Below are 26,006 nucleotides of genomic sequence, written 5' to 3'. Positions count from 1 at the left end.
ATCCAAAAAGGTCTAAAAATACCATATGTTAATGGGAAATGGAGAAAAAAAAGTGAAGACAAAAAGTCTTTATCTGAAATTGAGGTAAAATTAATGCACCTCCCTATCAATAGGGACCATTCCTCACTCTTCAATGAGAAACTATAAAAAAAACTAGAAGCGAAGAAGAGAATCATTCTAGAGTCCTTTAGTTGAAGGTTGGGGATGAAAATAGGACATTTTTCCACAGAATGAAAAACCAAGGGAAGGCCATGAACAATATCTGGGAAATCAATAAGGATGACGGATCCAAAACTGAATTCTTTAAGGAAATATCTAAAGAGGGCACATGATATTTTAAATATATTTTTCAATTTTTTTGGGCGAGCAAAAATTTCCAAGATCTGCCTAATGGCTACCCTTTTTCCATGTTTTATTCATGAAAATGACAATGAAGAGCTAATGAAAGAGATCAAAAAACCAGAGTTGGATGTAGTTCTTTGTAGTTTTCAAAAAGAGAAAATCCTTGGTCCAGATGGCCTTTCCATTGAATTCTATTTGGATTGCTTCAATTTTATTGGTGACGCTTTATTGCAAGTGGTAAAGTACTTTAGACAACGCAGGAAAATTCTTTCCCCCTTCAACACTACCTCCATCACCTTTTTTCCCAAATTTGATAATCTTATCTCCTTTGATCAATTTTAGTCCATCTCTCTTTGCAATTATATTTATAAGATTATCTCTAAGATCATAACTCTTCATTTAAAGCCTTTCCTCTCTGAGCACATATATTTGGAGAAATTTGGATTTTTGAAGGATTGACAAATCCATAAGGCAATTGGTCTTACTCAAGAGGCCTTTCACTCCATCCATACACAAAAGAAAAAAAGTTCTTATTCATAAAATGGATCAATCTAAGGCCTTCGAAAAGGTCGAATGACTATATATCATATTGCTTCTTCTTCACCTTGGTTTCAACCTGTCTATTATATCTTGGATCTAGAGTTGCATTAGTACTTCTTTAATGGCCCTACTAATCGATGGATTGAATTAACCTTTCTTCAAATCTCATAGATGTCTTAGAAAGGGTCCCCACTTATCACCTCTCCTATTTTGGCTTTTGGTTGAAGCTCTCAATTGAGTTATCATCGATGCGAATAGATGCTGTCTTATAAGGGGTGTTCAAATTTCTTATGATTTTTCTCTTACAGATCACTTATTTGTGGATGATATCATCATTTTTTTGGCGATTGATGTGGGTAGTATTCAATCTATAAATCACATGTTGTATTTATTCTCCATAACTACCGAAAAGATGATTAACTGGGCCAAATCTACTTTGGTAAGAAATTCCCTTAACTAGGAAGACTCTGACCTTGTCTCCAGGATCCTCTGAGTTACCCTATCATCTATGGGTGACACCCTAAAATATATTGGCTTCTTTATAAAGCCTAATAGTTACAGGAAGTAGGGCTAGGCTTGGCTCATCGCAAAAATTGAACTCAAAATCAGAGATTGGTGTAACATATGGCTATCTAGGGTGGATAGACTAGTTCTTTGGAAGGTTGTGATAGAATTTCTTCTTGAATATCAGGTGTCACTTGCATGGGTCTCCCTCAGCGTTTTATACAAAATTAAGTAGATTTCCTTAAGATACCTTTGGTCTAGAAAACAGGATCGTAGACCCTTTTATACTACAACACAGTCTTCTATTGCCCTTCCAAAGTAGCTTGGAGGTTGTTCTTTCAAAAAAATCATATCGGTCTCAAGAGCACCAGCTGTAAAGGGAGTATGGAGATTAATTCAGGGTTCTAGGTGTTATCACAAAAAAATGATCATTTAGCCTTAATTTACTAGATGGATCGAAGTACATCATGTAGGGCCAATTTTACAATAGTAAAATTGTTTTCACTGTGAGAAATTACTTAATAAACCACATTTTTTAAGTCATTTATAATTAAACCCATTAAATAAACCACTATTTATTTAATTATCTTTTAGGAATAATTAATTAAGCCATTGTTTAATTAATATTTCTTGTCACATTTGACCCAATTATGAGAAATAAATAGATAAATCATTAATTATCTTATTTTTCTCTAGAAATAATTAATTAATCACTAACTAGTTATTATTCCTTGTCAAGTTTGACTAAATCCCTTAGGAATAATTAAATAAATCAATGTTTGTTTATTATTCCTTAACGATGATGATAAATAAATAATTTTTCTAAATAAATAATTTATTTATTTATTATTTCTAAATAAAAGTTTAAATACTTTTTCCCTCCAAACCAAATATAATAAAATATTCCAAATGGTTAATTCTAGAATGGGGTTAATAGTATTTTATTATTTCTCATTATTCGAGCATAACCTAATATTTTGTTATAAATAGAAGGGTTTTCCATTCATTCTTCACTTTTGATTATTTTCATTGTTGCAGCTCTGATTATTATCACTGTCGCTCACCATTTTCTTTTCTATTTGAGTTCTCATTGAGCTCAAACATTTTATTTGTTGGGTTTTACATATTATAGAGGAGAGAGACTCTACAAAAGTTGAAGAAATTTGAGGATAGCCAAGAACCCATCCCATAGAGGGGGACTGGTAACATTATTTGTTCCCTTCACAGGTGTTTTTTAATAAAATATATTCTTTATATATCTGGTTTCCATTGGATTATTGGAGTTATTTGCGCTTATTTTACTATTCCATTTTGTTGTTTAATTATGATTGCGGCATAGATCAGGGCTTTGGTAGGTTTTGTTTCTATCATTTGTTGTAGATCTACAATGTTTAGTAGCCATTTATATTGTTAGGACTGTTTGTCATCCATAGTCTAATGTGATTTCTTTTTGTACACCTTCGAGAAGAAAACACAATAACAAATTGGCGACTCCACTGGGTTTTTAATTCTGATTCGAAAAGCTGGGTGACCTTTAGTTTTCAGCTTAGGGTTTTTATTTTCTCTTAATGTTGTTTACTAGCATTCTAACCCTAGATAAGTCAAATTTCTAACTTCCGTAAGTTTTCTGGTATTTTCCATAGGTTACAAGAAATAGTCGCGACAAAGATGACAAATTTTTCCAAGACTTGTCGACCGAGAATCAAGGAGCAGAAATCGCACTTTTCTGCCCCAAAAGTGTGATCTGGAGGTCCAGAGCGCACTTTCTGGCCCAAAAAGTGCGATCTCCCCTTAAACAAGTCAGTACTTGTGATTTTTAGGGTTTCTGGGATTTTTTCTGATCTGTTTCTGGGTTTTTCCCAGAGCTGTTTACTGGGTTGGTTGACAACTATCTTACCCTACTTAGGCATTGATCTACTCTGTTTTGCTCGTCGAAGTGAAATTTTGCCCCTTTAGGGCTTCTAGTACACTTCCACCTTTATAGGAGGAGTTTCGCTGAGCAAGAAGTCTAAGTTTTTGTAGAGCTTTCATCCACATTTTCTAGATCTGCACCTTCCTATTTCAAATCTTCAAAGATAGGTTGTTTACATCCAAAGTTTCATATTAAACATTGTTTGGTCATTTGCCTTAAGGTCCTATTTTTCACCCTAGGTTTCACACCCATACCCCTATATTTTTGCAATGGTTTTCCTCCCTGGTTTTTTGCTGTTGTTGCACCACCTTCCAGTAGCATAGTGTCATTTGAACCCAGTCACACAAATGTTTAGATCTCTTGGCCTTTTGTGTGTTTTCAGTTGATTTCGCCACCAACCAGCACAGTGTTTGCAAACCCAGTTTGGGTTGGGTTTAAAAAGTTGATTCACTGTTCATTTTCTATTTTTAATTTTAGTTTATTTCAACAATCTTTTTCTTTTTTCAAACATGATCTGGGATTAATTAATAAACACACTTGCACACACAAGCACACCTTAAGCAAAGGGCACTTGGTTTACACTGCCAAGCCAAGACTTAATTAATTTATCTCCCCACACAGAGACAAAAACATCTTGTTTATCTCCCTTCACCATTTCCGTGTCACTTGTGTCTTACAACCATTGTGCCACCAAGGCATTTGTCGTGGAGACTCTTAGGCATTCATCCCCAGTTTCCACTTGGGCATACTACTTCCCCCCACAGAGTTTGAGTTCATAGTCCCTTGAGTCCCCATACTGACTCCTCTTCTAGTTCATTTGATTCCTCATCTAATTCCGAGCCTCCTTCACTGCATACCATCATCATGTCAAGACCCACTATAGGTGCAGGAAACTAACCTGGTGTTGGCTCCGGTTCTACCCCAGTGGTCACATCTAGCAGAACCGTCTCAAGAACCATTCCAGCAGCTCCCATGCTACCTTTCATGGCTGGGTTAAGCCTCCCATATTTTAGCTAGTTAATTAATGACCCTATACACCACGATGCTGGTTGGCCACCTATGCCGACTAAGCTTCCCTTCAACATTCCCAATTTTGAGGGTAATTCTAGAGAATACCCCACCAATCATGTCCGCTCCTTCCATATGTGGTGTTCATCCAATTCCATCACCAATGAATCCATTCGTCTTCAATTGTTCCAACGTATGCTCACTGGAGATGTTGCGAAGTGGTATGTCAACTAGCTCGCTACCTATCATTCCACTTTCGCGATGCTTGCAAAAGCGTTCCTTTCATATTTTTAGTTGCCTCTCCAATACAACACTGGTACAGAGCTCTTGACCACATTCCATCAGTCCTCTGCCACTTGTCTTTTCGATCATGTCCAAGAATGGCGTAGAAGGAGGAGCATGTGCCATGCTCGACCCTTCTAAGGCCGTGTCTACCTCTATTGGTTTCTTAGAACTATTTTAGCACCTATTGACAAAGATGTCGTGTCTCATTTTCCTCAGACAAAGGAGGAGGCTTTCTAGACTACTATGAGATATGACTTGATTTATGCTCAATCTAGTTATGTCTATACCATTATACCAGACCTCCCCTGTCCTGGTGGTGTCAATGAACTGGGGGCATCTCACGCCGTCAATAGTATTGTTGGAGCTATTTCAAATACTTCACCATATACTCAACGTAGTTATGGCTATTCACGGGATGGGGGGAGGCACTAGTTCCTCCAACACTTATGCCCCTTCCGCCAACAACGTGTATTTCGGACAAAGAACCTCTTATGCATTTACCGAACCACATCAACAGATGTCAGGGCCAACTAGTGCTCAACCTGTCTACCAGACCGTTTCCCCTTCACCACATTATAACTATGTACCATCGAGCGCTACATCCCTTCAGGCATCAGTGACGTAGCCTCCCATGCATCCTCAGCCCCAGCAGCCACCGCCCCCTTAGGGTTAAGTGTTTTCACATCAGAGTTTGACCAATCCCCGAAATTTGAAGAAAAAAAGGGGAAAGGTAACAAGGGTAACCACGATAACCAAGGTTATCAACCTAAGGAAACCCAGGGAAACCAACCTAACACCAATAACCAACAATAGGGCAACAAACCCAAGCAAAGCAAGGTTATTCATATGAACAAGCCTTGTGCATGTTGTGGTGTACATGGCCATTATACTCATGAGTGTCCCCTCTTACCCCAGATGCGCCAATGTGGGAATCCCAAGCAACTTCTAGAGGTCAACCACCCATGCAACAACTCCCTTAGAATCTTGCACCATCTCAACTAGCCGTGCTCACAAATCCTTTCCCTTAGTAAGGTCAAGTAGCCCACCTTCCCCAACCCTTTGGTCCTGGTGACTACCATATCCTCATTATGAATTATGACGAGGTCAATAACTCTGATATCAACTTGAAAACTCGATCGCATCAATATGACAAGTCATTGAAATTCGTCCGCCACTGAATCCAAAACCAAAGCATCTACTGAGCCTTTTACGACACCAAATGGTCCGCTACATATCCCTCAACCTAAAGTTGAGTTAATTCCAAAGATCCCAAAGGGACCATTATGCCATAATGCGACTTCTAACCAAGTTGCCCATACATATAATATAGTAGATGACTTGGCACAATCACCTGCTGCCATGTGGAAGCTGGTGATGCTCTAGTCATGCCCATCTCAAAAGAAAGCTCTACTAACTTCTTTGGGTGCAGTAGATCCTTCAGACGATCGTTTGATCGTTTTTCCTCCATTACCTCCATTTTTTGATTTCCATATACCAGTCTAAGTTTGTAATTCCATCATTTCCCGATGCATTATTTCCGAAGGCGCATCCACCTGCGTGATGTCTTCTGCTGTTTGGAAGCAACTCAAGTCACCTGAGCTGTCCCCATCCACCATCACTTTGTGTGATTGGGATGGTCACTCCTCCCAGCCTCTTGACATGTATTGAAATTGTCCAGTGACTCTTGTGGGCAAGAATGTTCATGTAGACATCGAGGTTATTGATGCTCCTCTAGATTACAACATTCTTTTGGGTCGTAGTTACACTTATTCCATGTCAGCCTTCACATTTACGGTTTTTTGCAAGATGTTATTTCCCCATGAAGGGAATATTGTCACCATCGATTAGTTGACATATTATGAGCCGTCATACTTGACCTCCCCTAAGTCCATTATCTCATCGATTTCTGACAAGAAGTCTTCTACCCCTCTCACCGATGTTTCAACCGCAGTCTATAAAGATTCCTCATTGTTGAGTGCTTTTCCTGGTCCCCCCCTCCTATTTCTGAGCCTACCTCTTTGAGTGCTTGCATGTTACAAGTGTCATAGGTTACTCAAAATAAGTTTGGTACATCTAATCCACAACCAACTCCTCAGTACCTCGCGGTTACCATTTCAGCCAAGCCATCTGGATCCACCCCCCAGGACCTCCTCCTTTTGTGGGTGCCTCCCATTTGTTCCCACTAGGAACTATTCCTCCAGTTCTCAACCATCCAAGAGTTGTTCTATTGGGACATTACCCTACAGGACAAAAACCTTTCTTGTTTCCTCCTCCTGGAATCTCTTTTGTTCTTGTCATGCCTTCGTTAGTTCTCCCTAACATGACTTTGGGGACCTAGTGTGGTACATTGATTTCCCTGAAAACACTCCACTTGGTCAGCTAAGACCATATCATGCTTTGACCCCATTTCAACTGGTCCCTACGATCCCTGTCATTGCTCCAGTTCAACCGCCACCTCAACAGGAACCCACTCCTCTTGCAAAAGCATCTAAACAGGGGGCAAAACCAAGAAGAAGGAACCTAAGGACAAGGCTCCCCAAGCACCTTCCGCTCCAAAAGCCCCAAAACTGACACTCCCATGCACTTTATGTGAGGTTATTGGGCATGCCACCAATAACTATCTTGAGCTTCGTCATCTCAAACCTTTGGTTCATGAAACATTCCCTAAGTCAAATATCCCTGAGGTTCAAGTTACCTTACCGGGACCAGCCAATAAACTCAAAACATTGCGCACAAATCACCCTTGTGCATTTTGCGATCATTATGGTCACTATTCCCATTGTTGCGCTCATCTCGACAAATTTCATGATTACCTTCAAGCGCTTTATGAATACAAGGCCACTCATAGTAGATCACCTACTCCTCTACATGTGGATTCTGGTACCAATAGTACATCAAAACAGAGGAACTATGGTCCCACCATCGTGATCCCTCCCCCTGATGTTGAGATGAAGGATTCCACGGTCCATATCCTTTACCTGTCATCATCCTTGAGGTCCTCACAGGACAACCTCTCTAAGGTTTCTGCGCGCACTTCTATCGAACCTCCTTCGTCGGAAGCCCTGGTCTCAACATTGGTAGATTTTCAATATACTAGCTCGCCGTCTACCATTCCAGATGATGCATATGTGAACCTTCTTTTTCAGGATGATGCACCAGGTACCTGTGCCACATCATATAGTCAATCTTCCTCCCGTCCCCCCATCTTCCATTATGATAAGAACATCCTAGAAGCCATGACTACCCCTAATTATCCTTGGGACAATATGCACCATCGTGTGTACTTCCTTCCATTTTTGGAGTCCACCGCTCTAAATACATCCAGTACGTCCATAACATTCTGTGGGGCACATAGGCCCCTACATCTCCTTATCATCCTTTAGAGGATCTTGTGCCAAGTTGGGCCTGGATGCTTGAATCCCTTTATTTAGCACTCAAAACACAATGGCGCTAAAGAAAATCCTCCTGTTAGTGGGCATCATTCCCACCTTTGCATCCCAGATCAATCCCCTCCATCACATATGTTTACAGGAATTATCCAATGCTTGGGAGAATAATGGTTTCCCCCTAGCCATCTTCTCAATTGATTAACATAAGTCTCGGCCTAGATCACACCAAATCTAGGTATGGTCGATTATCCTCCCATTCCTTGGATAGTTTGTCCTACCGGCCTCTCCGACGAGCCATATTCACATCGCATATCGTAGACATTTGATACCATATCTTCAAATATTCTACTCTATGTCCACATAGTCCCCATGTTTGACTTCGTGGGTGAGTATGATTCTAGACCTCCTCTAGTAGTTCATTCTCATTTTCCTCTTCCCTTGATTCTTCACCAGGAACCATCCTTCCAAGAAGCATTAAGGCCATCTTTAGGCAAGCAAGGCCACTTTCCTCAATGTCACAGATCTTGATTCCGATAGTTGGTTTGTCCGCTATGGTCTCCACAAGATTTAAGGCCTTCTCCTTGTCTCAAATTGGAGGGAAAACACCCTTTTATAGGAAAACCCACAATTTTTCTATCACATTGCAAACAGACCCTAGCTCGGTTTGACGAACCACCAACACCATTGGAAAGCTTTCATTGAGTAATATAATGGGTCTTTCTTATTTTTTGATTATTTGAAACTTCACGAGGAAGCCATTTTTCCAAGAAGGGTCACTTCGTTGCCTCTCAAAATCGAATTTCTTCATATGCGACGCTTGTATTTTGGGTACCATCTTCCCTTAGTGCTTGTCATCTCAAGTGTCGATTTTCGTCATGAGAAACCATCATTTGCTCATGTTTTCATGGTCCCCAAAGGGCCTATTCTTTGTGGCAGCGTCATCAAGTCACCCTTGTTTAGAGCATTCGTGATGAGTCACCTTTGCATCTATGGAGTCTATTTCGCATCCCATTATATCATGTCACAGTATTCTATCCATCTTTGCATACTATTCATCCCATGTTTCCCATTTTGGCCTTCAGTCATACTGTCCACCATCCCCCCGGAGTCGAGTCAGTCGCTGCCAGGTCAACCACGCACTTTATGCTCTGATAAGGGAAGTCGTGTGTTTGTCCCTCAGTACCATTTTTCCAATTGTCCCTGGTGTCAATCCATCAGTCACATTACTATTTTCCCTTGTGCCTTAGTTGAGGATCCTCATTGCCTCACCTATGGCAGATCCTCTTTTGTCAACATCAACACATCTATTCCAGAAGAACGGCTTAGAGGCGGTGTATCTTGGTTCCAGCTTCCACTCTTATTCGGAGCCTCAGATTAAGCAAAGGGAATCATCATTGCCCTTTGACTTGGTTGTTTCATGCTCTTGATTCATAAAGATAATGGTCCAGTGATGCAACAGATTGTACCGGTGATTCCCGGGTGTGTATGAGATGTTTCAGACCTCATGAGGGGGTGGCCCTTTAGGTAGCCCCCACATGCCCATATGCCTTCCCATTATTTTATAGCCTCAGATACAGTTCCATAGATTTGATGGGTTCGGTTCCTGCCGCTTGTAGTGTTCTTAGCATGAATGTCTCCTTCATATGATCCATTCAGTTTTGCAGAGCTGATTCCCATTCAGCATGGCTTCTTTGGTTATTCTACCCTACCTCCCACCCATTTTTTGAGGGAAGGGCCATTATATCTCATGTACTAAGATGTTATTGTCTTCAGTCCTGGCTCATGTTTTTTCTAGGTGCATTATGTATATGGGATACACTGTATTATTTTCTGGCTCATTTATGCTAGCATGTCATGTACCATTCAACATGTATTTTATTACTCAATTTCATGTTTCTGGACACATCATTATTTTTGTACTAAGTTATCTTGGCAGGTATAGGTATGCCTCCCCCGCCTCACTGAGATCTGGTACCACACCATAAAAGGAGACTTGCATTTCTCTCGCCTCCTCTGTCATTATCCTCTTTCGCTTCAACTCCATTAATCTCTCTCTCTCTCTCTCTCTCTCTCTCTCTCTCCACTTCATTGTCTAGTGATTGTGTTCTTACAACGTACTTCGATCAAACGTTTTTCTCTTAACACTCGTATGTTGGGGGGTAGTCTGTTATCACAAAAAATGATCATTTAGCCTTAATTTACTAGATGGATGGAAGTACACCATGGAGGGCGAATTTTACCATAGTAAAATTGCTTTCACTTTGAGAAATTACTTAATAAACCACATTTGTTAAGTCATTTATAATTAAACCCACGAAGAATAATTAAATAAATCACTATTTATTTAATTATCTTCTAGGAATAATTAATTAAACAATTGTTTAATTAATATTCCTTATCACATTTGACCCAATTATGAGAAATAAATAGATAAATAACTACTTATCTTATTTTTCTCTAGGAATAATTGATTAATCGCTAATTAGTTATTATTCCTTGTCAAGTTTGACTAAATCCCTTGGAAATAATTAAATAAATCAATATTTTTTTATTATTCTTTAACCATATTTCTTGAGATGATAAATAAATCATTTATTTATTTATTTATTATTTCTAAATAAAAGTTTAAATACATTTTCCCTCCAAACCAAATATAATAAAATATTCCAAATGGTTAATTCTAGAATGGGGTTAATAATATTTTATTATTGCTCATTATTCGAGGATAACCTAATATTTTGTTATAAATAAAATGGTTTGCCATTCATTCTTTGCTTTTGATTATTTTCATTGTTGCACTCACTATTGCAACTCTGATTATTATCGTTGTCGCTCAACATTTTCTTTTCCATTTAAGTTCTCATTGAGCTAAAACATTTTATTTGTTGAGTTTTACACATTATAGAGGAGGGAGACTCTACAAAAACCGAAGACATTTGAGGATAGCAAAGAACCCATCCTATAGAGGGGGACTGGTAACATTATTTTTTCCCTTCACAGGTGTTGTTTAATAAAATATATTCTTTATATATCTGGTTTCCATTGGATTATTAGAGTTATTTGCGCTTATTTTACTATTCCCTTTTGCTATTTAAATATGATTATGGCATAGATCGGGGATTTGGCAGGTTTTGTTTCTATCATTTGTTGTAGATCTACAATTTTTAGCAGCCATTTATATTGTTAGGACTGTTTTTCATCCACAATCTAAAGTGATTTCTTTTCGTACACATTCGAGAAGAAAACACAATAACAATGGGATTTGGGCTCAAATTATGGCAAAAAATACATCTATCCTTCTACTATTTTAGATTAGGTAAGAGATCTAAGAAGACCATCACTTTCTAGAACACTAGTCTAGAAAGCTATTAAAAACTCCATAATTGTTATTCTTCAAGGCCTCAAATGAAAATTTGGGGATGGTTCAAAACTATTAGTTTGGAAGGATCCTCATATAGGAAGTGGTGAATCACACATTCTTAGTGACCAACTCATCCATGCTTTTCATTCTCAAGGAATTTTCTTCTTATATTAGGCTTTTTCTCACATGGGATTCATGGGCTAGTAAGCTTGGAAGTGGGTAGAAGACTTAAAACATGAAGGGGTTTTGACTATTGAATGAACTAGGTATCTCGACTACCTTCAACACAATATTGTGTCTCTCTCGCCTACCAAAGAAACTCTAGTCTATTGATATGCTCCTGAAGGCATCTATAGCCAAAAATATGGGTATATTACTATTACACAATAAACAACATCCCACTGACCCCCCTAATGGGTGAAAAAAATTTGGAAACAAAATTGCCTGTCAAAAATAATTTTTTTTATGTGGCCACTCTCGAAAAATAAATCCCCAACTTGAGAGATTATTTAGAAAAGATTCTTTTGTAGTCATAGTAGATGTTTAAAAATTTGGAGGATTTAAAAGATATCCCACATCTCTTATAAAATTTCCATTTACTGTCATAGTTTGGGCCGAGATTCAGAATTATATTGAAACCACCCATACATGGCAAGGGAACTCAGTGGATGAATGTGTAAAATATTGGCTAGGAAAGAAACCACCCAATAATATAAGATCTCTCCCCCTAATTCTATGTTGGGGCATATTTCTTGAGAGAAAAAAACTCTATCTTTGAGAACCAAGGTCACTCCTTTATTAAAGTGGCAATAAATAATCTTGCCCTTTTGAATTCTATTTCGAAAAACTATCTTCCTACTCATATTTGAAATAAATTCAAAGTTGAAATTATTAAAGACAAACCATGGGCTTTTTTCAATGGGGAATCATAACAAAGTTATTCTTTGGGAAGCTTGAAAGGTCTTATTTATTTAATAAATACTCACTTCTTCTCATTCTCTTGCAACATTAGTAATGCATCAAACTATTTTGCTGAGTTATTTTCTCTCGAATTATTAATGCGATTAGAAAACTATCTACATCTCTCCGAGTTTCATATTTATGGAGACTCCATGGTCATTATAAAATGGATGCAGGGAACAAACAGATTGAAAAACTATACTCCCCTTCCTATTGAATGGTGTTGTCATTGATGCCAACGTCGGTCCTTGAACACTCTTAATATTCATCTAGTTTGCATTTATCGGAAGCTCCAAATGACAGGAAGCCCTAGAAGAGAGGAATGGAAGCCCTATATGCCCCACACTTGTTGAGGAAAAGAGATGTAAAGGATAGTGATTTTCATGGTGAGATCATTATCATTTTATTCTCCTCATCGTGTCAATTCCAACAGTATGTGGAATGCCTCATTACTCCTCACAGTTGAGGAGATATGGATGTTCAAAGTTGAAGCCCCACAACGAGATGAGAAGACCAATTTATTGATTGGTTATTAATGCTTTTTTCATTCAAGAAAATTAACTTCAATTTTTGATGGGCCTATCCTAGTCAAATTCATATTGCAAAAGAGGATTTTATCAACAGTAAATTAACCAAAAAATTGAATTAAAATTGGCCTTAATGACTGTTGGGTTTTTGGCTCTAAAATTTCATTTTGAAATTCAAAATTCAATGTCATTTGTAGGTCGGATCTAAGGAAAATTAGGCCATGTTGACCCATACTAGAAGCATCCACAATAAGTATAAAAGCACAACTTGTCTTCCCTCAAATGACATCCAATCAACACTTATTTTCTTCGTGATTCCACTACGACCTAGGATAGTCACAAATAACTGAAGAATGAAAAAAATTGAAGAGGTTTTTTTGGGACTGTTTATTTGTTTTTATGGAGGGTTCTTTGCCAAGATATAGAACATCCTCTGAGGCATATCTGGAAGAATTTTTAAAGGCATAAAAAATCGATATATCTTTTTATTTTAACAGGCCAAGAACAAAATGATTTTCCTGTTGAAGCAAGACGATTTTTCCGAGGTTTTCTGAGCTATGTTCCATTTGTTTTTTAATAAGGTCAAACATTGTCTATTTCTAAAGAAAATTTATATTCCACAACCTTTCTACTATTCATCAGTTTATAAATTATAGTTAGAGTTTCTTATTACTTTGATTGTTTGAGTTTCAAATCAACTTGTTGAGCTTGGTCACATATATAACATCCTTGAGCTTTGTTTAGAAGTTGTGTTTTTGGTTACTTGCGGGCATGGTTGGACTATGATATAAAAATATCCAATGGAATGCACTATAACATCCAAATATTTGATTGTATGAAAAATGGAAAGAAGCATGAACAATCATAAACAATAACATGCTATGAGCTTTGTGGTTAGATCGGTGAGTTTGGCAAGAGAATTCTAGCGCTTGTTCGCACTGAGTCGTAGGGCATTTGAGTGGGATTGTGATCTAGGTGAGCAGAGGCAGAGTATTACCATTATATCTAAATTCTATAATCCATCGTATACATGGATGCGTTGTATCGATAAGTTGTACGAAGTTCTACCGTTGAACACTTATATTGTAAATTTTTTCCATTAAAAAGGGAGTTCCATTTTTTCAGCATGGGTATAATAGTCCTTGGTTAGTTTATGTTACAAATGTGATAGGTTCGATTTTGAATTTGGTAAAGTTTAAAATTTAGCGAAGGTGGAGTCACGACTATAATTGAGCTTTAGTGTTGTCAGAACTTGACTTGCTACGGAACTGTTCACGTTAACCGTCTGTGTGTTTTGTCCGGTTTCCAGTCTGTTTTGATATAATTTTATGCAAATCATGAATCCATATGAACGACGACTCATTGCAAACTGATTTTTTGGTTATAGACACATCACGTAGGAGCATCATGACATCAATTGTCAACATGGTGTGAATGATTGTTTTTACATTTGATTTGTAATTGGTCATTAAGCCTATCAACATGTAGCCACCGATCATGAGACCAGAGCCTGTAATTTTTACATTGAATCCATTTTAGTTGACATATCAAGAAATTGTAATATATGCAAATAAGATGAATGTCATTGTAGGTGAACTTTGTGTATTTAGATTGGTGGAGGACATACATTGTATTATTTAGGTCTTAGGTTCGATGCCCCTTGCGGTAAGGTTGAAATTTTGTTATTTTATCTTTGACTTTTAAAGCTTATTCTGTTGCATGATTAGTAGTTAGCGGAGGCTGGAATTGGAATTTGACAAAGCACCAAGGAAGAGCTCTTTTGTAAAGAATTTAATTTGGTTTAGTTTGGTTATTTTGATTGTCTGAAGCCAATATTAATCCAAATTGAAAATCAGAAGAAGCATTGAGATGAAAAATAAGAGAGAAACATTGTTAAGTGATTACAGAGATTTGATAAGAGTCATAGTGGTTACAAAGTTTGAAAGTTGAAATTATTATGGTAGTGTCATGATAGTGTACCAGTAAGAGTCTATTAAATAGAAGCAGAGGATGATCAACATGACTAGAGTTGATCTTGACACTACGAGACAAAGTGAGGTTGCTGTTAGGTTTTGGCAGTGTTGGGCGGGACTATGGTTTGTATTTCTATTGATGTTTTTTACGCAGAGGCTTCTATTACAGAGTATTGTTCAGCTATTGCTAGGGTTTTTCTAATAAAGATAAACTTATTGATGATCATTGTTATAGGCCATATTGTCACATCTGGTCAATAGGCCTTCAACTAGATCAATCAACATGCTTTGACCTCCTTTTCATCATCCTTGCATAAATACCTAAGCATGAATCATTCTAAACCCAAAGTTTCTGCCTGAAAGCACCTTGTTTCAGTTATTTTAAGGACCAACACTCCCTCGCCTCTTATTGGAAAATGTTGGCTACTAGGTTTCCCTACTCTGCACCAGTGTTGATCACTAGAAGGTTGTTCAATGTTGGGGGTGTTTTGAGTCTAGAAATTCAGGAAAAAGAGAGAGAATCCTGAAGCCTCTTCTTCTAGAAGCTTCCAGGATCTGTTGTAACCATTTACCTCAAATAAAAGTATCGAATCCTATCATGTCCTACCTTGGAGTTTTCATCCCTTATCCCTTTAGCTCATCCTCCCAACACGAGTCGATCTCAAGCCCTAATTGGTAAAAGGATAATAATTCATGAACTACCTCCTTCACTTATATATTTACTGCCATCCATAGGTAAGGGGTTTGATTTTGGAGATTGATTCTACCCTTATGTTGTTGATGTGAGAGATATCTTTCCATGCATTAGGGTGATTAGAGGTTCACTTTGTAATAAGGAAATGACAAGTTAACTTGGAGGAGCTCTTTTACAAGATCAACACCTATTTTTATTTGTAACTCACTCCATTTATATTAATGCAAAGAGTTCTTTGTTTTCCTATATATGATGTTATGGTTTCATATATTCTAATACCATGTTGATCTATTGAATAAAGTGATTAGATGATGTTGCATAGATTTCGTGGATCATTGGCTTGTGTTATCTGACTGTGTAGGTTCTAATAATAACGATCAAAGCTAGGATTGGAGCATTCAAGCCAAGGAAGGAGTGAAGCATACAACAGATTCCAGGTAGGATTCATCCTGTTATCTATTTACTTTAAGGAAAACATTAGTCCCTTTGTCTTTCTATTGTTCTAGGTCAATCCACTAGGCCTAGGGAAGATACTTCTATCGACAGTCATAGATTCCACATAAAAATTTGGCAACTCCACTGGGGAACGATGTATTCCCTTGGTGGTTTCTTTATCCATTGTGCTTATCTTACCTCTTCTCTGGACCTTTACTGTCTTATTTAGTCAAGAACATACATAGGAAGACATTTCATTGAGTCTTAATTGCAATCCTTGTGTCAGAACTTTCCATCCCTATACCAACACAACCTCTGGTCTTTTGTTAGAGCATTTCACCCTAGTTGAGCCTTTTCTGTGCCTGCGTTGCATAGAAATGGTGCCTCCTTTCCACCTGCGTTGGCCCCTACTCCTGCAAAAGTTTGATTTTGCCTTGATTTTCTTTGATCAACCTTGTTCTAGTTGCTCCTCCTTGAGTCTCTGAGTGTCTTGTGGTCCCTCTGAAGCCTCCATTTATTTTTCTTTTATTTGAGTACCTTTGGTAAGCATTTGTTTAAATATTTTCCTTTGTTCTTATTATTAGGTCATTTGCAAACTGATTTTGTTTTATCATTGAGTGCTTAAATGAATTGATGTTCCACTCATCGTTCTAAAAATCTTGTTTGAATCAGTGATTAGACTTTGCATCTTAGTTTTCTTCATTTTTGAAAATTAGGAGAGTTGAAAAGAAAAGCCTTTGCATTGGAATTTAGGGTTTGGTGTGTGCATTGAAATTGGAACAATTGCATTGAAAAGGGAATTGAATTTTGCACATTAATTTCCACATACTCTTTGTCTCTTCCCTTCCTTAGATATATTTTCATTGAATGAGAAAGATTTCATTTCCTCATGTTAGTTTTCATTTTAAGATATTCATGTGACATTCACGGTGACCCCCGAAACTGAAACTTAATTGAAGATAAACATTAAAATTTATTGAATCAACCTAAGGAGCATTTGCAACATAAACGTAAATATTTAGAGGTCTAGGCTAGAGACGTGTTCTGGCATCATTAAACATAGGCGCTGTCATTGTTTTCCAACATTGTATCCTAGGGATGAAATCTCGTTCCACGTATGTAAGTGTATAGGATTGTTCTCCACGTACCTTTGGGTATATTGGACGATGCTCCACACACGTAAAGTATATGGGAACGCTCTCATCGAATGGTTACGCATTAGACAACACTATTAAATACTACACTTCCACGTACCATCGAGTATATTTTGGAAGTTCCCTATAGGTTGTTATCCTTGCCATAGGTAACCAAGTTGACCGCCTTGTATACCATGATACACCGAACACAACATTAGGGGATATTGCCTGCATGTACGCTAAGTCCTTGGTTCGCCAAGGTGTATATTGCAGTTCATGATTTCTTGGTAATCCTTTATGCCTAGATTACCCTCTTTTTTATCCAACATGGAAGAACAAAATCTCCCACTTCGTCATTCACGTAGAATGCAAAATAAGGCTCCTCTTCCATTAGAGGGTACTCCTGGTCATCATCAGAACCATACGAAGATGCAAACTACCGAATTAGGAAATTTGGGAACTACTTCTGGTCCTCCTAAATCTGATCAACCATAATCATCTTTCCCTTTGAGTACTGAGCCCGAGATCACCTCTACTCTTGCTGGTGAATCTGACACAATCGAAATAAAAGCCCCTGAAACCTTATTGCCTGAGGTTATTGAACCTGAATTTCCTGAGTCAGATACTTTACTTCCTGAGGTTGTTGAACCTGAGGAACCTCAACCATCTTCACCTGTTACTTCAAGTCCTTCCCCTTCTCTTCCTTTGTCTCAGACAAAACCTCCAACTATATATCTTGGACCCAACGTGAACCTCTTCCATATAGATTTGTGAGTATTGAAGAGATCTTGAAAAAGGAGCCTCGTCCCTCTATTCCTATTTGTTGGAGTGGAATCCTTTTTTATCAGACTGATCCTCTTCCTCCTCTTCAGACTCCAACACAAACTCCTTTACCTGATTCTTTTGACTCACCTGCGAATTTCTCGCGAAAATATTCATTAGGATTGTTAACCATGACTGGATCCGATTTGACCTCCCAACCTATGTCCACCACTATGGTTGAGACATCAAATGTTGCTTCCTCATCCATGTTTGCAACATCACCAGAGGCACATATGTATGGTGGCTCATCCATCCCACCTGGTTATCAGTCTTTATCTGGTACCTTCTCTGGTGCAACTTCTAGTCCTTGGACCTCTCCCATGTCATCCATTTTAATAATTCCATCTGGTACTTATCTTATAAATGCTACTCAACCTGCTCCTTCTCCTCCACCTACACTTATAATTAAACAATATTTTGGCCCTTATGTTAGTGGGAAAGGTTATCTTCAACAACCTAACTCTCCTTATGTTGGGTGCCCTCCATCTGGGTTGCATTTGCCTCCATCATCCCCTCCTCCTATGGAAGGGGGGATACCTGTTGTTGGTATACCTAAAATTGGCAATCAGCCTTATTATAATCCTCCTTATCCTGAGATGGATGCTAGTGTTTGGAAACCTACTTTTCCCATTCAACTTGGTTCATTTTGGGATCGCTTTTTGAATCCTCAACTTGTGTGATTTTCATCTCAAATTCCTACCCATTAATCTATACCTCAATAATTTCAAATCCATGTAAGTCAACCTTTACAGGCTATTGTTTCATCTCAACCCATCCCGTCAGTATCTGGTACCCCTCAGGTTCCACTTACCCAACCTTTACAAGGTACCTTACAGTCTAAACCACTTACACAAGGTACTCCTCAAATTTTGGTAGGACAAACTGTGTATAGTATGACATAGCCCCAATTGAACCCACCTTATGCCGAGATGATGCAAAATCCCGTAGGGCAACAATATAAACCTTATCAAGGTGTTCCTCAAGTGCCTTTTCAAGGCCAACATATCCAAACCCAACCATTCCAGCCTTTGTAGGGTTATCCTGGTGCTGGTCAACAAGGTTATGCGTATGTTGGTTACTAAAATCCTCCTTATTCTGGTGTCCAAGTTCCTCTTTATCAGAATCCTCCTTCTATAAGAATGCAAGTACCTATTTCTCAGGCTATTCCTTCTTATCCAGGCTATCCTCCACCATATTTTAACCGATAGTTACCTTTTGTGGCGACTCTCGAATTGCTAGATTTGACTCAACTTACCAACGATCCCATCACTCATTTGCCTTGGTGGTCGATAATTATCGCTAAATTTACTTATGATATCTCAAAATTCATTGGGAATCATAGAGAAGACCTGTCCACCCATGTCATGACATATAATTTGTGGTGTTCTTAGAACTCCCTTAGTGATGATTCCATACGATTACATCTTTTCAACGTACTCTTACAAGTACCGCAAATAATTGGTAAATTGAATTACCTATAACTTCATTTCATGATTTTAGTTCCTTGGCTATCACCTTCCTTACACATTTCTAGTTACTCATTCAATATGAAATTGAAACGGAACTTTTAACCAACTTTAAACAAACTAAAGCCACTTACATTTTAGATCACATTCATGAGTGGCAACGTTGTCCCCGATTAGTTAAGACCTATGTTCCAAATCAATTTCTAGCGGAATGGTTCATAAAATTCATGTTTCCATCTATCACAAAGGATGTAGCTAAAGGCAAAGTTGTGACTAAAGTGCAAGTAATTGCTCGTGCTTAATATTTGGATCTCATCTATACCCAATCTGGAACACTCTATGAAAAGATACCAGATGCTTCGAGACCTTCGAATGTTGTCCCTCCACTCCTGGTAAAGAATCTCATGTTGCTGATGGCATCATTGATCTTGCCAGTTCACAGATAGTGAACAAACCATCTAGTGCTACTCTCACTGCTTCTTCCCAAAACTCTTCATCCAATCCTCTTGCATTTATGGTAATGCAACTCCTCTGAATGATCAGATGACTTGTTATAGGATATTTTTCCTCATATGATCAATCAAACTCCTAATGGGGTCATTTACACCCTATTTCCCCTTTACATCATCATTTCACAAAGCCCTATGCATGAATCTCTGATTCCCCATAGTTTATGCCTTGAGCTGCATCATCTGAGCCAATTTTAGGACCAACACACCCTGGCTTCTTGCTGAACAACATTCACCTATAGGTTGCTCCACTGTGGCTTGCGTTGATCACCTATAGGTTTCTCTCTTTTCACCTATGTTGGTTCTATAAATCCAGGAAAAAAATAGAGAATCCTGAATCCTCTATTTCCAGAAGCTTTCAGGATCTGTTGTAACCATTTAGCTCAGAAAAACTTTCGAATTCTATCCTATCCTACCTTGGAGTTTCTATCGCTTATACTTAGATCTCATCCTCCTATCAAGAGTGGATCTCAATCCTAAGATTGGTAAAAGGATAAGAACTCCTAACTTACCTCACTCCCCTATATATTTACAACCTTCCATATGAAAGGGGTTGTATTTTGAAAAGTGATTCTACCCTTATGATGTTGTTATGAGAGTTATACTTTCATGCATTTAGGGTGATTAGAGGTACACTTTGTGACAAAGGAAGGACAAGTCAATAACTTGGAGGAGATATTCTACAACGTCGAGACCTATTTATATTTGTAAATCACTCCATTTATATCAATACAAATAGTTCTTTTGTTTTCCTATATGTGATGTTGTTATTTCATATATTTCAATACCATATTGATCTATTGAATAAAGTAGATAGATGATGTTATGAAACCAGCTCAAGAAAAGATAGAAAAGAGAGATCCACGCCTTAGAATTCAGCCTCTTCGAGGGGGCAACCTCCTTTACATTACATAAATGAACAATTCTTGGATGATACAAATGATAAAACCTCCTTTCTATATATAGGAGTCTAAGGAGTCACAATATAATCCAGCCGACCTAACAATAATAATATAAAGCCACAAAAATAACAATAGAGGGATTCTATGGGGCACAGAAATAACAATATGGGGGTAATAGGGGCACAACAATATAAATAAGGGTATAACTACAATAGTAATGGGGTAATCACTAGTATTATAGGGACCCAACATGCCCCTCTCCTTCAAAAAAGTGTTGTCCTCAACGCTTGAGTAGTTCTGGATACTTCTGCATAAAATTCTCATCCTCCCATGTGGAATCTTCAGCGGATAAGTTCTTCCACTTGATAAGATACTCTGAAATTGATCGATTTCGTAGCTGTCGAGTTCTTGTTTCTGTGACTGCTTCCGGTTCCAATATAATTTTTCCTTCCTCGTCAAGTTCTGGCAATATTGTTTGAACTGGGAGCTTGTCGCCTATAACCTTCTTTAAACATGAAACATGGAAAACTGGGTGCAATCGAGAAGCTGCAGGAAGCTCCAATTTGTATGCCATAGTACCAATCTTTTCCAACACCTTGTATGGACCATAATACTTTGGTGATAATTTATTATCCTTCTTAGCTTGCTTTAGGGACATTTGCTTATATGGTTGTAGCCGTAGGAATACCCAATCACCTACATCAAAACTTCTTTCACTGCGATGTTGATCTGCCTGTTGTTTCATTCTATTTTGTGCCAACACGAGGTTATCCTTTAAGAGTTGGAGGACTTGTTGTTGATGTTCGATGTGATGTTCCACTGCCTGAACCTTAGAATTTTCTCTTAAATATGATGTGATTGATGGTGGTTGGTACCCATAAAGTGCCATAAATGGGGTCATTTTTGTTGCTGTATGGAAGGAAGTGTTATACCACCATTCAGCCAGAGGCAACCATTTGACCCATTGTGTCTGTTTATCAGATACAAAGCAACGAAGATATCCTTCCAAACATTTGTTTACTATCTCAGTTTTCCCATCAGATTGAGGATGATAAGATGAGCTATGAGCTAACTGAGTACCAAGACAAGAAAATAATTCTGTCCAAAAATTTCCAGTGAAAATGGGATCTCTGTCACTTACAATAATCTTTGGGTTTCCATGTAGCTTTTGAACTGTTTCCATAAATGCAGTAGAAACTGTACTGGCTTTAAATGGATGTGATAATGCACAAAAGTGTGCATACTTGGTAAGTCTGTCAACTACCACCATGATGACACTCTTTCCCTCAGACTTGGGTAAACCTGTGATAAAATCCATTGAAACCTCCTCCCAACGTTGGCTTGGAATGGATAAAGGTTGTAATAGACCCGGTGTCTTAATTGTTTCAACTTTATTTTGTTGGCAAACCAAACATTCCGCCACAAACTTTTGAATATCTGATTTAAGGCCATCCCAAAAAAATTCCTTCTTAACCCTGTGGTAAGTTTTTAAAAATCCTGAGTGCCCTCCTAAGGGAGAAGTGTGCAATTCCATAAGAATCTTTTGTTTTAGCTGGGAATTCTTACAGAGGTATAAGCGATCTTTGTACCATAACGAATCATTTTGCCAGCTAAATGTATCAGAAGTACTGGAATCTTGTTGTAGCTTTCGAATAAGTGCCCACACTTCTTCATCATTCTTCCATTCCTCCTTTGCTTCGTTTATCCAATCTGGTTGGATAATAGAAATGGCACACAACAATGCTTCCACATCCTCATCCTTTCTTGAGAGTGCATCTGCCACCACATTTTGCTTCCCTTTTTTGTAGATGATTTCAAAGTCATAACCCAACATCTTTGTGACCCACTTTTGTTGCTCTTCAGAGGATAATCTTTGTTCTAAAAAGTATTTAAGGCTATCATGATCCGTTTTTACCTTGAAGTGTCTTCCCATTAGGTAGGGTCGCCATTTCTTAAGTGCATGGAGTATTGCCAACATTTCCTTCTCATAAATAGCTTTGCTTAAAAACTTTCCCTTGATTGGACGACTTTCAAAAGCAATGGGTCTTTCATCTTGCATTAGAACAACACCAATTCCATTTCCTGAAGCATCACATTCCACAATAAAGGTTTTTGTGAAGTCCGGTGTAGCTAAGACCGGTGCTTGGCACATTGCCTCTTTAAGATGTTTAAAGGCCTTTGTTGCTTCCAGAGTCCATGAAAATGAATCTTTCTTCAATAATGTTGTTAGAGGTGCTGCTATTCTCCCATAATTCTTAACAAACTTGCGATAATACCCTGTCAACCCAAGAAATCCTCGCAGATGCTTTATGGATGTGGGGATTTTCCATTCCTTAATGGCTTTAATTTTGCTAGGGTCTACCTTAACTCCTTCATGAGATACAATATGACCCAAATATTCCACCTCCTGGACTCCAAAGAAACATTTGGATCTTTTTGCATATAATTGTTTCTCCTCCAATAGTTGTAGCACCTTGTCAACATGTTCAACATGATCCTTCCAAGACTTGCTGTAGATTAGTATATCATCAAAAAATACTAACACAAATTTTCTAAGGAATGGTTTGAAAATTGAATTCATCAAACCTTGAAATGTTGAAGGTGCATTGGTAAGGCCAAAAGGCATGACCAAAAATTCATAATGACCCTCATGAGTTCTAAATGCCATTTTCGGAATGTCTTCAATCTTCATTCTGATTTGATGATATCCCGAACGAAGATCCAACTTGGTGAAGTAAATTGATCCATGCAATTCATCCAGTAATTCATCAATGACAGGAATGGGGAACTTATCTTTAATAGTGAGCTTGTTGAGCTCCCTATAATCTGGACACATGCGCCATGATCCATCCTTCTTGTGCACCAATACTACTGGAGCTGAGAAAGAACTTTGACTCGGTTGAATTATACCAGCCTCTAGCATTTCTGCAACCATACGTTCAATTTCACTTTTTTGGACATATGGATATCTGTACGGCCTGATGTTTGGAGGAACACTTCCTGGAATCAGATGAATAGCATGATCATGATCACGCATAGGTGGGAGACCTTTGGGAGTCTCAAATACCTTGGAATGATTGTCCAGGACTTTTTGGAGATCTGGAGAAATAGATGATTCCAATGTGGAAACATCTAGCGAACATAATTGTGCAATTACACCTCTTTGCTCCTTTTTTAGAAGCTTTGTCATGCCATTAGAGCTGATTATCTTTCCTGGTTTCCCTGCAATACCCCTTAATTCAACTTCCTTTCCTTCCACAGAAAATTTCATGAAAAGTTCTTGAAAATTAAAAGCTATTGTACCCAAGGATTGTAGCCATTGGACTCCTAGTACAACATCAGCACCTCCCATTGGAATGGAAAGCATTGGGCTAGTCAATACATATTCTCCCATGGATAGCTTGATATTATGGCACTTTCCAGAACAATTTATTGTTCCTCCATTTGCAATCATCACTTGACACTCTGGTGCTGGATATAGGAAGCAATTCAATTCTTTTGCTACCCTACAATGAATAAAATTGTGGGTGCTTCCTGAATCAATCAACACTATTACCTTTTTCTTCTTGATTTGTCCTTCTATCTTGATGGTTTGAGGAGTGGTAATTCCCGCCAATGCATTACAAGATATGGTCGGATTTATTTGTTCTTCATCTAGGCTTTGTTCCTGGAATATATCCTCTTCTTTTGACCTTTCTTGCTCTTTTTCTTCTTCCTCTTCACAATCTATGTAGAATAATTTCTTCTCAGCACACTTATGACCTTTTGTGTATTTGCTATCACAATTGTAACAAAGCCCTTTTGCTCTTTTTTCTTCCAATTGTTGTGGTGTCAACCTTGTAGGTTGTGGAAGACTATGGGCAACAACACTTCCATCTTTATAGTTGTGAATGGTATGCTTCCTAGTTGCCATAATTTTGCTTTCCATTTTTCTTGCTAACCTGAATGCCTTCTCTAATGAATCAGGTTCCCAAAGGCGCACATCATGTTGGATATTATCCTTTAAAGACCCTATGAACACATCAATCCTATGCTCCTCTGGAATATCTTTTACCCTTATGTTCAATTTTTGGAACTCCTCAATGTGCTCCATTATTGAACCCTTTTGTTTGAGACTTATCAATTGGCTAAAAAAAGTGTTGCTTTTTGTATCCTCATAATGTGCTATCAATTCTTCCGTAAAAATTGCCCAAGTGATAAATTGTTTACGAGAACAAAGCCATTGATACCATACAAACTGATTTGGTTCCAAATATAAAGTTGTCATATGTACCTTTTGTGTGTTTTGCACATTATTGAGATCGAAGAATTGCTCCATCTGTAATATCCATGTGGCGGGATCCTTGCCATCAAACTTCCTCATATCGATTTTTGGAACATGGTGAGTCTTCGATCCAACATTAGCATCTATGGTATCATGATTAACATTTCTTTTGTTCTCATCATGAGTTTCCTTTACTACCTTTTCACCATTAGTGGCCCTTTCTTGTAACAACTTCTTCAATTCTTCCATATCTGTCTTCAAATCTGCCATGTCTCTCTTCAAATCTGTCTTCGAATCATCCATCTTAGCTTCCATGCCCTTTATCTTAGATTCCACGCCACTTATCTTAGCTTCTGTTAGCTTTTGTGAGCGTGACATTTGTTGCACTTGTTCTTGTAATTTTGATATATCATGTAGCATTTCTTCTTCTTCTTCATGAGTCATGCTAGAGCTTTCAGGTTCCTTACTAGGTGTTTGCATTTTCTTTCCTCGGGGCATCCGTTACCGATAATAATGCTTTACTATGCCCTTTGAATTCCATTAAACCAAGCTTACACAAAAATTTAAAAAAAAACTACACACCTTTTTTCACTTTATAGAAGCCTGATATTGAATCTGATGTATCTCTGTAATTTCGGATCATCCAGTTTTGAAATTGCTACCTGCAGTAGCCTTCTGCGTCCTCTTTCCAATGCCACAAGTCTGAGCCAAATTGGATTCTCCAAGGAAGAGTTATGTGAAATCTCCCACAGTGACTTGCTTTTAGACTAGTTCAGTAGAGCGAACTTGTACGACGTGCCACGAGTCACTGTTTCAACCTTTGAATCTGAAACAAACATACAAGAAATTACAGTCCGTCCTCTTTCTATACCTTTTTACGAAATTTCAATCCGATCCTCAGAGAGAGAGTTATGATGATTTTCCCCAGGTCACTTGTTTTGAATGTAATTCAGGAGTCTGCAAAAAGGCCAACTTCC

Source organism: Pinus tabuliformis, chromosome J, assembly GCF_031772625.1.
Source record: "Pinus tabuliformis cultivar Carrire ecotype Pingquan chromosome J, CPIR1, whole genome shotgun sequence".
Classification (NCBI taxonomy): Eukaryota; Viridiplantae; Streptophyta; class Pinopsida; order Pinales; family Pinaceae; genus Pinus; species Pinus tabuliformis.
The sequence above is the reverse complement of the archived record's forward strand: the minus strand, read 5'-3'. Positions refer to the sequence as shown.